Source organism: Mandrillus leucophaeus, unplaced genomic scaffold (assembly GCF_000951045.1).
Source record: "Mandrillus leucophaeus isolate KB7577 unplaced genomic scaffold, Mleu.le_1.0 Scaffold466, whole genome shotgun sequence".
Taxonomy (NCBI): Eukaryota; Metazoa; Chordata; class Mammalia; order Primates; family Cercopithecidae; genus Mandrillus; species Mandrillus leucophaeus.
In genome coordinates this window covers 1,567,977-1,583,074 of record NW_012104987.1, presented here as the reverse complement: position 1 = coordinate 1,583,074, position 15,098 = coordinate 1,567,977, and the positions used below count along the sequence as shown (strand labels likewise).

Below are 15,098 nucleotides of genomic sequence, written 5' to 3'. Positions count from 1 at the left end.
TGTCACCTGTGAGATTTCCTTCGATTTTTACCTCGAACCCTCTCTAGCTCTGTATTGCCACCACGTGATGTATATTTTCAGTGAGCCATTTTGCTCTCTCCTAGAACTTGACCTCAACAATGCTAAACTGAGTACCCTGTCAACACTAGAAGACTGTTTTTCCACCTAATGTTTTCTGTCAGTCGGTGATCTACCGTACTCCTTGTAATGTTATTTTCAAATTATTTAGTATTTGTAGGTACAGTCTGTATTGTTTCTTTATAATTGTCTCAAAATTAGTTTTCCCTTTCTGTCTCCACCAAGCACTTACCTAGGAGTACTCTCATTAACTTTCTCCTGAACTAATGCAATAGCTCCGTTATTTTTATTCTTTGCAGGAGAGAAATTTGGTGTGCGCACTGTAGGCTGGACACCTGACAAAGTGCTTGAGAAACAAAACTGTAAGCCGTGTCCCCACACAGGGGTTCCCATCCTGCTTTTTCTCTTTCCAAATGCTTGAGCATCAGGTTTATCATTCTCAGTTTCTATATTGATCGTGCCCTCTAGCAATATCTATAAATCTCTCTTGCTGTCAGATGCAACCTAAACTATTGAGTCCAGTGTTCAAGGATTTACTCTGGCTATGGTCTGTCCTTTGCTTCGGTCTTCATTTATCATAGTGCCTTCTGGGGACAAGGGGATCATACTTTCTTAGCTCTCAACTTGCACCGCCACAAACCCCATCCTCTGTCAGTCCCTTTTCCTTTCAATCATCATCCCCTGATCCCTGCCCATACACACAAGAACAGTTGAAAATGTTGAGTTTTCTGTCTATGGGAATTTGATCGTGACATGATTTAGAACCAGATTTGAGAAACTTTATTTGAAGAACCAAATAGTAAATATGTTAGGTTTTACAGGCCATATGACCTCTGTCGCAACTACTCACCTCTGTGGTTGTAATGTGAGAGTAGGCAAACAAGGTCAGTGAATGAGCGTGATTGTGTTCCAATAAAACTTTACTTACAAAACAGGTGGCTCATAAGCTGTAGTTTACCAGCCTCTGATTTAGAATATCTTCCCCTACCTCTGTGTTTCTGAACTGTCTGCTCTCTGATGCTTCCTCATCACCGTCACTAGAAAATTTGTTTCTGATTACCCGTGGCACTGCCGTCTACTGCTGTGGATGGTAATGGAAAGGCTACCTTCTGAAAGGTGACAACTTCCTGGATGATGGGACCAAATGTTACTCATCTTTATATCCCTGTATTCAGTAATATTGACTGAATGAAAATATGAAGAACCATTTGCTCTTTGTCACTGAATTTCCTAGATCTTGACATTTATTGCAATCCCAATTTCTAGATAGAACTTAATTGAGCGAAGCAATAAAAGCTGAAGCAGAACAGAGTAAATTCTTATTATATTTATGCTATTCTTTCTTCTACTTGCATATGAAAGTTGATAGAAGTATCGCCAAAATAGGTAGAATTTTTGAAGTCAGTAGATTCAAACATATGGAGGAAAAGTCCCTTGTTTAAGACATTAAAGTAAGACAAGACAAAGCTATTTTATGATTTTCGTGCATGCTAGGTACATTGAAACCCCTAATAAAAATATTACTAGTTTTTCAAATTGAGTATAATATTATCATTATTTTCAGATGATAAAATCTTCAGTAAACCTGAAAACCCCTTGAAAGTAAATGAAAAGCAGAGTAGAATTTAGTGCATGGTCTACTTAAAAAATTGTTGTTCAGAATTTAGTAGTTTTAAGGTACACAGGAAATCAGCACTTAGATTTTGGAAGAAAAGCCTCCATGTACAATAGCAACAAAAAGTATAGAATATCTAGGAATAAGGTCAGCCAGAAACATGTTAGGGCCAACAACAACAAAAAAACACTTCAGACTTCACTATGAGATTAAAAAAATAGTTGAATCTTTGGCAATACAATGGCAAGTTTTTAGATAGGGAGATTTGGTATTGTGAAAATGTCAATTCTTTCTGACTACATCACATTTTCAATCAAGATAACAAAAAAATTTAGAAGTGCATACAAGGATAATAAGAAAATGAACCCAAGATAGTATCATCTTTTTGAGTCCTATCAAATGTATAAATCTTCATCTATACAGGAAAAATTGTATTGCTTTTTATAAAAGATAGCTGTGCTACTAAAAATAGAAAGTCAAGTGACAAAAATATGCTTGGATAATATTGCAAAAAAAAAAAAAAGGAAAAATATCCTTAAAAGAGAGATAAATACAAACCACCCAATAGAAAATTAGGCAATAAACAGTTCACATTTAAAGGACTAGTCAGTAGTCATGTAAATCTCAACCACATGACTCAGTAAAGACATGAATATTAAAATAAGACACACTGATTGGCAAAGATCAACAAGTTTGTTAATTCCCAGTATACTAAGGGTGTTGGTAATTGGGTCCTCTCATAGTCTCTTTGTGAGAGTATTAATGGGTGCACACTCATGGGTAAGCATTTGACTAATTGCCTACTAACAAACTACCATGCAAAATGCCACATATACAATCTACCAACATACATACATACTTAAAAGTATGTATGAAATGTGCATACCCTTTGACTCCTCCTAAAAGTCAAATTCCCCTCCCGGAAAGATTTCCTACTTATGTATTAGCAGAGGTACAGAAGGTACTATTGCAGTGGACACAACCAGAATGTTCCTTAATAGTGGTCCGCCAGAATTATAGTGAATCTCTGTTGTGGAATTAAAGCAATTAAAAAGGAATCAGATGGTTTTGTAGATGTTGATACAGGTATAAGACAATCTTCACAATGTAAAGGGAAGAAAGTACAGCATATACTGTACTTAAGTTCTGATTTCCCCTATATAACTTGTTTGGCATTTTATATGCATAAAATTCTATAAGAATTGGTAAGAAACTAGTGTCAGTAGTTCCTTCTAGAAAATAAGTTAGGAGAACATTTGGGAAGGTTTAAAATTTATACCTGTCTATATGTTATCAGTTATATTTATATGCTACTTTTGTAATAAAAATCTGGTTACAAATATGGATTCTCAAACTTCTCCTAGATCTTCTGCAAGTACAGAAAGGCAGGATAAAAACTGTGAGTCTTTTTTTTTTAGTAAGAAAAAATTTGGGGGGGCGGGCGCGATGGCTCATGCCTGTAATCCCAGCAGTTTGGGAGGCCAAGGCAGGCGGATCATGAGGTCAGGAGTTCGGTCAACATGGTGAAACCCCATCTCGACTAAAAATACAAAAATTAACCGGACGTGGGGACACACGCCTGTAATCCCAGCTACTCAGGAGGCTGAGGCAGGAGAATTGCTTGAACCTGGGAGGTAGAGGTTGCAGTGAGCTGAGATCATGCCATTGCACTTCAGCCTGGGTGACAGGGCGAGACTCTGTCTCAAAGAAAAAAAAAGAAAAAGACAAAATTGGGGGTTATTTAGGAACAACTTCGTTTCTCATTCTTGGTATCACTTACATAACTGTGGTGAATGTCATCTAACCCTTTACACATTTTCCACAAGGTTTCAGTACCTATCATGTGGAAGGCATGAGTCAGGTAGAGGAACAGAATAGTTCTTGCCTTCAGTGAGCTGTTCATCTGTTTATATCAGTCATAGATGATTCATTAATGATAATTTATGATTTTTGCTATGTTTTGTGGCTTTAAGTATATCTTGGGGACATATATGGCCATTATTACCAAAAATAACTTGAAATTTGGCCATTTACTTTATTGTTTAGCTTTCTTAAATTTGAGGAACTAGTGTACCATATATTCATGTTCTGACGCATGTGCCCAGAACTTATGAAAATGTTTTGTTGATAAGTGGTGGTGGATTGTTCTGGCTTTGTTTCTGGATAGGTATATGGACGGTTCTCATGGGAAGAAGGAGGAAAAAATAATCTGTTCTGACCTCTTCCTATGCAATAGAGGGTAGTGCTAAAGACAGCAGATGTTAACAATAGACTGGATTCAGGTGCTGGCTCTTCCCGTACTCACTGTGGGAACTTCAGCAAGTTATCTAGCCTCTCTGCAAATATGAAAGTAATTGTATCGTAGGGTAGTTTGGGGGCTTAAGGACATAAACAAATGTTGCATATACTATTTAGTATGAGTACATAGTAAGTGCTCCATAATGTTAGCTAAAAGTAGTATTTCTTTTGCTGCTTCATCAATTCCTGATTGGTTGTGACTTCAAAGTTGGCAGTTCTGGTTTTCATTTGTATGACTTCAGGAGTAAACGAATGTCTCCTGTACATGCGGCAGTTGTGTACATGTTAAGCACTGCTGAACAGTGCTCTTAGGCTGAAAGATCTAGTCGTGTTACAATGTTTCTAAATTTATTTATGAAATAAGTGAAAGGAGCAAACAAAGGTCAAGCCTCAGTGCAAGAGACCTTGGAATCCTCCTCCTCTGTAATGGTCTGTTCACTGGTCTGTCTCTACTAGAAGTACAGGCTGCTCAGAAATAAGGACTGTTACACTTGCAGTATCAACCACAAGACCTAATGATTAGTAAATATCTCTTGAATTGAATCCATTCTGTTTCTTTTATTAGTATTAGTATTATTACTACTTATTTTTTGAGGTGGGGTCTTACTCTGCCTTCCAGTCAGTAGCACAATCATAGCTCATTGCAGTCTGGAACTACTGGCCTCGAGCAATCCTTTTGCTTCAGCCACCTGGGTAGCTGGGACCCCAGGCATGTACCACCAAGCTCAGCTAATTTTGTATTTATTATTTATTTATTTTATGTTTACTTGAGACAGGGTCTCACTCTGTCACCCAGGCTGGAGTGCAGTGGTGCCCTCACAGCTTGCTGCAGCCTCATTCTCCTGGGGCTGGCTTCCACTTCAGCCTCCCAAGTAGCTGGGACTACAGATGTGCACCACCATTGTGGGCTAATTATTGTATTTGTTTGTTGACGCAGGGTTTTGCCATGTTGCCCAGGCTGGTCTCAAACTCCTGGGCTCAAGGGATTTCTCCCCTTGGCCTCCCAATGTGCTGGGATGTCAGGCGTGAGCTGTGGCGCCTGACCCGTTATTATTGTTTTAAATTCACACATCATAATTATACATATTAATGGGATACAGCGTGATATTTCCATGCATTTATACAATGTGTAATGCCCACATCCATCCGTCCATGTTAACATTTCCATCGCATCAGACATTATCATGTCTTTGTGTTGGGAACATTCTAGATCTGCTCTTCTAGCTACTTAAAAATATACAATAAATTGTTTTATTATAGTCACCCTACGGTGCTATAGAACACTACAACTTATTCTTCCTATCTAGTTGCACTTTTATAGCTGTTAACCAAGCTCTGGCTATCTTCCCACCTTCTACCCCTCCCAGCCTTCAGTAATCACTGTCCTATTCTGTAGTTCTAGGAGATTAACTTTATTAGCTCCCACATATGAATGAGAGCATGTGGTGTTTATGTCTCTGTGCTTGGCTTATTTTACTTAAAATAATCTTCTCCAAGCTCCATGATGCCATGAATGACAGAATTTTATTCCTTTTCATGGCTAGATAGTATTCCATTGTGTGTGTGTGTGTGTGTATTTGTGTGTGTATATATATATTTGTGTATATATATTTATGTGTGTATATATATATTTGTGTGTGTGTATATATGTATCACATTTTCTGTAGCCATTCACACACTGTTAGACAATTACGTTGATTCTGTATCTTGGCTATTGTGAATAGTGCCGCAATAAACTTACAAGTGCGGATGTCTCTTGGACATACTGACTTCATTTCCTCTGGATATGTAGCCCATAGTGGAATTGCTGGATCATATGGTAGTTCTATTTTTAGTTTTTTTTGAGAAAACTCCATACTGTTTTTCGCAATGGCTATAATAATTTACATTCCAATCAACAGTGCTGTTTCTATTGCTTTTTAAACTCAATATTACTCTTTGCCTTCTAAACCCTTCTGGGTTGTTTTGAAAGCCACGTGCAGGGGAGCTCAAAGTAGTTATTGTGAAGCAAGTACAGCATCACATATTAGTTAACACTCACACACTCCTATGTGCCAGACACTAATCCCAGTGTATGATGTGTATTGATTTATGTAATTCACAAGTTGTCCGTATGAGGTAAAATGTATAATGATCCATTTTGGCCATGGGGAAACTGACTCTCAAAGATATTAAGATGTCAAATAACTTGTGGAAGCACACACACATAGCTAGTAAGTACAGAACAAAAACTTGAGCCCTGGCTGTATATATGTTTCTAGCCACCCAGCAATATTGCTTTTTACTTCCAAAAAGTCGGCAGATACCTCCCTCCCTACCTACCCGGAGAGCTCTGTCTTTCCTCATGAACTTCCTGCTCTTCTCCTTCGAAAACTTTCCCCACTTTCTCTGTTATGACCCCGTTCTTCCCATAGTGGGTAGACGTTGTAAGATATTAAACTCAACTTCTGGTCCCTTTAAAGTATCCTTATCATACCTAATGCTTCATTGCTCACAGAGAGCCTTCATGGGAAAGGAAACATTTTAACTTCCATGCAAAAGTGTGCTTTATATAAATAGGATTTACCCACTGATCTAAACACTGGTCCTCCTTCCTCCTAGTGGATATCGCAGGAATCAGAGGAAAATGATTTTTCCCTATTCCTGATTTCCTGAGAGACATTTTTGCTCAAACACTCCTGGCCTTGCTGTACTCTCTCACTCTTCCCACACGCTCAGCTGAGGACTAACTCAGCTGCTAAGAAATGTGAGCAGAATAACCTTGCATGCTCTGCTTAGGGACCATCTCTTTTCTCTGTCTGCAGAAATAAGGACTTGGCTGCTTTGGGCCAGGTTCTGAACTTAGGTGTAAACCATTGCCCTGGCAGAGGGAACCTGCCCTGTCCATTGCTGCCTGCAACAAGGTAAGTGAAATCAATCTCCATCTACCCATTCTCCAGGCCAGTTTTCATCAGAACTCAGAGTGATCAAGGCTTTCTTATGCTGATTCTTTTGTCTTACTCTTCGATTGTCCAAAATTCATCTGAGAAGACTAAAACTTCAATCTTATACTGTTTAAGAAATAGAATAATCCTGACAGCTTAGCATTGCAAGTTCCTCTGTTTACAGGTGAAGAAACTGAGGTTCAAAAACATCAATAAACTTACACAGCTTAACACTGTAGCTGAACTGAAACTAGGCCACAGATTTAGTATTTTTCCAGTAAGGGAAAGATTTTGCAAGGAAAAGACTAATATTAAAAGCAAAACACTCTTAGGAATTGTTTCTTGTAGTACGATTAAATACTAGAAATACACAACTGGTGAAGTTATTCATTGCTGATATATTAGTACCTTTCATGCAGATCCACACAGGTTGACCAATAACTGTTCTCAGGCAGGTCTCCAGGATCCATCTGGAAGATCCTAGGTTCTTATTTGAAGAACTGTGGGTTTGGTTTCTAAACTAGACACAATCAACCAGGCTTCACTTGGCAGCTTGCCACTTTTTATCAGAACCCTATCAGATGAATTTTTCTAAAAAATTATACATCCTTTACTAAAAATATATTTGCTAAATTAATCTGTGGGAAGATGTTCTTATCGCATATTTATAAGATGAACATTTATTTATATCGTTTCTTGAAAACTTTTTAAAAATAATAGTATTAAAACATATTGCATAGACTGCCAAGCACACAATAGGGATCTCAAAAGCAGTAAGGCTGTTAAAAGCAAGAGTTTTGTACTTAATTAATAGGCTCTGACTGAGCAGAAAATTAAAATCCCCTACTTGGAACTACATATAAGGAAGAATGAGAATTCAGACCCTAGGCATTATTGATGCTCAGTTGAAGGCAGCTTGTCAAAGCACTGACTTTTAATAATGACCAATAGTTCTTAAATACAAACTGTATGCAAATGATAAAATCATATTTCTGCCCAGTTGAACCTGATGCAGGAAAGGCAGGTCCCAAAATTGGGGCTTAGACCAGGAGGATTATTGGCTGTACACTGGAAAGAGTTCACCGGAAAGAATTCAAGGGTGAGCCAGTAATGTGAGACAGCAATCTTTTATTGAACATTACTACTCCTTGCAGACCAGGGCTAACTCACAGGCAATGTGCCCAGATTTGGTAATGTATGGGCTCTTGGCAACTGTATTTATACTTACTTATATTCACTTTTAATTACGTGTAAATTAGGGGGCAGGTTAATTCCAGTTGAGAGATGCGTTATTTAGAACTTTCTAGGAAAGAAGCGGCAACTTCCGGGTCATGGCTGTGGAATGGGGTGATAACTTCCTGGTTGTTGCTATGGCATTTGTAAACTGCCATGATGCTGGTGGGAATGTCTTACACTAAAGAGCAATGAGAGCAGCTAGGGACGGCTTTCATTGCCATCTGCTGGTTCCTGCCCATTTGATTTCTTCACTTCATTTCCTAGGGACCAAATCCTGTTTTGGTCAGCAGGATTGTGACCGAAAAACAAGTCCTACCGATCTCCTACCTCAAATCCACACTATGTGCCCTTCAGTAGGCAACTTAATATTGGATATATGTGTGAAGATACATACATAAAAAACACCTAAACAACTTACCAAAATGTGTATATAGTTCAGACTTTTTTTTTTTTTAACACATGGCTTGCTTTTATTTTTTATTTATTTTTTATGTTCCAGAATACATGTGCAGGATGTGCAGGTGTATCGCATAGTTGAATGTATGCCCTGGTGGTTTGCTGCACCTATCAACCCATCATCTAGGTATTAAGTCCAGCATGCCTTAGCGCTTTTCCCTGATGCTCTCCCCAACCCAGCCTTCCCCCGATAGGCCCCAGTGTGTGATGTTCCCCTCCCTGTGTCCGTGTGTTCTCATTGTTCAGCTCCCACTTACAACTGAGAACATGCAGTGTTTGGTTTTCTGTTCCTGCATTAGTTTGCTGAGGATGATGGCTTCCAGCTTCATCCATGTCCCTGAAAAGGACATGACCTCATTTCCTTTTCATGGCTGTATAGTATTCCATGGTGTATGTACTTCATCTCATTCTCCCTCTAGAGAATCATTCCTTCATAGGAAAAAAATGATATATTTGTCCTGGTTCCTTTGGGTCTTCCTTTCCAGTCATCCTTGTATTGAAGAATTCTTTAACATTTTTCAGTGCTCCATTATTATACATTTCTGACTGTACTAAGACAGTCCCTTCCTCATATCGCAGCTTTTATTCCAATGGAAAATGAAATTCTTGAACTCTATGCTTATAATTTTTCAAAATTCACATATTAGCTACAGGGTTCAAGTGTTTGGTTGCTTCAAATATTGTCATTGTTTCCATCAGTTGTGAAACCCACGAGAAGGAGGGTCACACCAACATCCTTAGAATTGAGGTCACTGAAATCCATATAGGTGTGGGGTCTTCCCCACATTAAAGCATCAACTCTTAGGCAAAAAGCCAATGCCGAAAGAGCAGGCCAGCGTGTGGACTTCTTGCTTTATCTATCTTCCCTCTAATTAGCTTTCCTTTTAGCCTACAGTCCTTCCCTCCAGTCCTTCAAGTGCAAATTCAGCTACCTCTTCTTTGAGCCACTCTCTCAGTTCAAGCCCTAAAATGTTTCTGTTTACTTCTCCTGACCTGTACTGCAGTGGGATTTATGCTCTCTGAGGTTATAGTGGAATGGAGATCGGGTGTGGCTTAAGCACAGGTAGTTCACATTTGAGAGACAACCTGCCTCTCTTTGAACAGGGTCCTGCTCCTCACCAGCTATGAGATCTCACCCTAGTTACTTAAACAGTCAGCTTTGCTTTCCTCTTATAGAATGGGGATGATAATAACAATTGCTATTGTGAGGAAGAAATCATCAAATCCCTATAAACTTCCCAGCGTTTAGTAAGCACTCAGTAGATGTTAGTTATTATTACTGTTGTTGTTCATTGCTGCACACCCCATCTTGATTTTCTTTCTTCTATTCAAAGACAAGCATACTCTCTTCTAGAATTCATTTCGTATTTCCTTCTCCCTACTTTTAGCAGCCTATAAAGTAACTAGAATTACAAGGGCAAAGGGGTACAAAGCACACCTACTATCATTGGGAGGCCAGAGGGAGCAGGAATTCTGTAGCAATTCCTGTTCCTGGTATCTAAAGCTTAAGTCTGTGCTGTGTTGAGACCTGAGGACAGTCAGTCTCTTTCGTAATACTTTTACCACTCCTTATTAGCTGATGTCTCTCTGTTTGTTTCTTTTTTTCTTGGACATATAGATGCAGAAATGATTGAGGGGGCAAACCAGATGAAAATGGTATAATGGTATCATCTGAGTATAGTCTGGCAGGAACTGGCCACTGGATGGATGTTATGAACCCCGTTTTACATGCAAAAAAATCAAGATTTGGAGAGGCTAAATCAATCACCTCTGTAAAATTCCATTCCTATGCTTGCCAGTTTTATGAGTTTATTTTCTCTCTCTAATCCTCTCATCTAAGTTTCCTCATTTGTTAAATGTATATAATACCTATCTTGCAGATTATTTTAAAGACTGAAGAAGATAATTGTACAATAACTGATATAGTAAGATAGCTGTCATCTACCTATTTATACAGTAAATATCTAGTGTATGCCAGTAATTCTACTGTGTGTGTGTGTGTATAATCATATGGTTGTATCTCCAATGACAACCTTTGTCTCATTTATCTTCAGATTACACCAGGAACTAATCTTAGGCAATTTCTTGTACTGATACCTTGTACTTCTTCAACATGGATGATACATTTTGAACATAACTTTATACAGGTTTAATGTGTTTACCATATGTATAGAGTCTGAAGGTTCTTAAAAAGAATTTTGTTGTTTTTAACTTTCTGCAGTCAGGGTCCTGTTTGGCTGCATCTATGATGTTCTCTGCTGAGGAGAGCTGCCACCAAATGCATTTCCCTACCTCAACAATTGCCTTTGGAAATCTCACTTTCTCAGCCAGTCCTCTTATGTGTATATGCATACACAGACACTAAACTAGACCTCTTATGCTTATAGTAAGAAGTACTTTAGGTTAGATGTATGCTAAATTAACTAGACAGACCCAGAAAATACAGTTGCATGGATATTCCCAAGTAGGATCTATTGAAAATAGTAACCAGAACCATGTTTCTGGAGAGTAGATTTAGAGACACGTGTTAGTCTAAGGAATGCCGAAGAGGGACAGCATTTTTGGAAGATCGTTGTTGATGATGGGAAGGCTTAGCATGGCCTTTCTTTTTATCATTTGGGTTAGGCACCCCACATCCTGATGTTGCAATTACTCCTCATTTTATTCAGTGCTCTTCAGAGACTGTAAAAAGATTGATTAGTATACATTCAAGCTTAATTGGCTTTGGAAAGAAAAAGTAAATCAATAAGTACATTAGTAAGGAATTTTTCATGAAGAGTAATAATAGCAGAGGGTGACAGGGCAGCACAGCACCAGAGGTTGGGGGTCACTGAACCCCATACCACACTGAGGATGTTGATTTCATGTCTCTCTTTGTGCCAGTTTCATGTTCTCACTCCTTTGCTGGCTCATGAGCAATCTATTTCCCCAGCATATTACTTGGATGAAGTAGAAGCAGATTGTACTATCTGTTCCAAGGTCTTCCTTTCCTTATCTGCAAGTTACTCTCTTGAAAGAATAATGCAAAGTTGAGAGATCTATACCCACTTTTTATACTTTCTTTTCTTTCCTGCCTCCTCTCTATTTCACAGAGGTGATAAAAGAGAGGTAAAATGAAGTATAAAGCCAGGGCAGACTAACAGTGGTGAAACCTGGTAAGGAATGCAGCCATTGCCAATACTTTGAGAAGATCAGAAAGAGAAACTGAGTACGGGTGATGTGTAAATTATTTAAAACAGTTAAGATAGTACAGACAGCAACAAATCAGAGTGGACATGGCTAGGGAGTTGGAGCAGGGATCTGCCATGTCACTCATTAGATCTCCAAGGGGAAAGTTATACAGTGTTTCAGGATATGAATCAGGGCACCTGGGTGGCAAGAGAGCAATTATGAAACCTGAGCAAATCTGTAGCTATTTACCAACCCATATAAACCCTTAAAATAATAATAACAATAACTTCCTAACAATAATTTACCAGTTGGTATGGCTAGACCCGTGTATGACAGCTCAATATCAGCCCTAGAGCTGCAAATGGAGCCACACTGAGGCTCTAGTAGTGCAACTGATAGTCGAAGACAGATAATGAGCGTTATCAATTTGGGGAATCATATATTTGCTTTATTCAACTTTTTGTTAATCATATGTAAGTACATATCAAGGCATTTTCCTGGTAGAACTAAAACAAAATCTTGCAAATTTTTACTATGAATAATAATTCAATTTGTAAAGATGTCTATGATTGAGAGGTTTTAAAATACCTACCATATTAAATATGAGTGTTACTCGCATGCATTCTTGGGTTTTAGGATCACTGTATTTATTTTTAAAGTAACCTAGTCATTGCAAAAATAGTTTGCAAAAAATAGTTTATTTCATTAAAAGTAAATTTGATTTAAATAAAATTAAATTTGTGGATAATGAATCCTACATCTTTTTGTGTGTGTGTGTAATCTAAGTGTTCTAAAGGGTAGTTGAATCTACAGAAGACCACAACTTTGCTTTATTAATAAGCAAAATAGGGAAACATAAACCATAAGTTTAGACTTTCTGAGAGCTTAGCAGAAAACTGTCTCTCTTACTGATTGATAAATTGTTCCTCAAAGCTGTAATGGACATTACCTTAACATCACGAACTGGAATGTAGGTGTCTGGCAAAGCCTGATACACTTTTGCGTGTAAATAAATTTTTAAGACTTTTGTTTAAAATGTATCATTTCTCTCTTATTCTTTTATGGAACAGATAGCTAATAAAACTTTAATACATGAGTACTAGATTCTGGGCATTTGCAAGTTACTATGCAGCTACACATCTGACATCCTTTGTTTGATCTTCACCTCCTTTGTTGTATGCTGTCACTGTTTTATTTAGCATGCTTCTTTATATGTAGGTCCTCCTTTCCTAGTAAATGTAAAGATACTTGCTGTCAGGAACCTTAATTTTTATAATCTTGTTAGTGTTGAGCAATGTGGAAGATGCTTGAGAACTGTTTGAACTGAATTTCATTCAAGGCTTCGATCTTTCAGCTGGGAAAGGCAGAAGTGCATGTTGGTAAGTTACTAGAAATAAAGGGTGAGTTTCCTCAGCTTGATATGTTACTTCTCGTGATTCCATGATTTAGAAGGGATTTGGCTCCTGGATTTAGGAGATCATTCAGTACTATTTCATGCCTTTAAGGAGGTGCAGAAAAGGAGTGTTATTCAGCCTGGGAGAGTATTTCTAACAGGAGAGTCGGAACTGGTCTTTCAGAGGAGATCGTATTTGAAAGTAGGTTTAAAAAGATATTTCAGGCAGAGAGAGGAGTTCTTTATGACCTGATTAATTCAGTAAGCACATATTGAACAGTTACTGTATGTTAGCAAAGAAAAGACTGTGGAGATAAGCAAGGATACAAGAAGTAGTTTTAAATGGCTGGGAGGTTGGAGTTAAACTTGGAAAGGTAGACTGGCACTGGGTTGTTCAAGGCTCAGTAAAAGATTGTATTTTCTAAAGAGAGATTCAACAGCGTTTCTCATCCCATGTGCTCTTCTTGAACTTGGTGCCACCACCGTGACCATCAGGAGGTAGAAAGCCACAAAACAATCTTCACCTAGGCACATTGTCATCAGGTTATTCAAAGCTAAGATGAAGGAAAGAATCTTAAGAGCTCTGAGACAGAAGCACCAGGTAACCTATAAAGGAAAACCTGTCAGATTAACAGCAGATTTCTCAGCAGAAACCCTACAAGCTAGAAGGGTTTGGGGTCCTATCTTCATCCTCCTCAAACAAAACAATTATCAGCCAAGAATTTTGAATCCAGCAAAACTAATCATCATATATGAAGGAGAGATACAGTCTTTTTCAGACAAACCAATGCTGAGAGAATTCGCGACTGTCAAGCCACCACTACAAGAACTGCTAAAAGGAGCTCTAAATCTTGAAACAAATCCTGGAAACACATCAAAACAGAACCTCTTTAAAGCATCTATCACACAGGACCTATGAAACAAAAATACATGTTAAAAAAAAGCCACAAACAACAACAACAAAAAGTACACAGACAACAAAAAGCATGACGAATGCAACAGTACCTCACATTTCAATACTAACCTTGAATGTAAATGGCCTAAATGCTCCACTTAAAAGATAGAGAAACACAGAATGAACAAGAACTCACCAATCATCTGCTGCCCTTAGGAGAATCACCTAACACATAAGGACTAGCAGAAACTTAAAGAAAAGGGTGGAAAAGGCATTTCATGCAAATGGACACCAAAGCGAGCAGGGGTAGCTATTCTTATTTCAGACAAAACAAATGTGAAATCAACAGCAGTTAAAAGAGACAAAGAGGTTCATTATATAATGGTAAAAGACCTCATGCAACAGGCAAATGTCACCATCCTAAACATATGTGCACCTAACACTGGAGCTCCCAAATTCATAAAACAATTACTAATAGACCTAAGAAATGAAATACACAGCAACGCAATAATAGTAGGGGACTTTAATACTGCACTGATAGCTCTAGACACGTCATTAAGACAGAAAGTCAACAAAAAAACAATGGATTTAAACTATAGCTTGGAACAAATGGACTTAGCAGATATATACAGAACATTTTATCCAACAACTGCAGAATACACGTTCTATTCAACAGCTCATGGAACTTTCCTCAAGATAAACCGTATGCTAGGCCATAAAACTAGCCTCAATAGATCTAAGAAAATTGAAATTATGTCAAGCACTCTCTCAGACCACAGTGGAATAAAACTGGAAATCAACTCCAAAAGGAACTTTCAGAACAATGCAAATTAACCTGCTCCTGAATGAGCATTGAGTCAAAACCAAAATCAAGATGGAAATTAAAAAATTCTTTGAACTGGGCCAGGTGCAGTGGCTCACGCCTGTAATCCCAGCACTTTGGGAGGCCGAGGTGGGCAGAACATGAGGTCAGGCGATCAAGACCATTCTGGCTAACACGGTGAAACCCCGTCTCTACTAAAAAATACAAAA

General features: G+C 38.2%; 1 protein-coding gene across 1 annotated transcript in view; it reads left to right on the top strand.

The window, feature by feature from the left end:
* The window catches only part of CHRM3 (cholinergic receptor, muscarinic 3), a 559,390-nt gene that overhangs the window by 110,022 nt on the left and 434,270 nt on the right, over positions 1 to 15,098 (top strand). The window contains exon 2 of the transcript XR_001007655.1: positions 6,796 to 6,894. The gene's annotated coding sequence lies outside the window, so the exon portion shown is untranslated. The remainder of the gene's footprint in view (positions 1 to 6,795; positions 6,895 to 15,098) is intronic.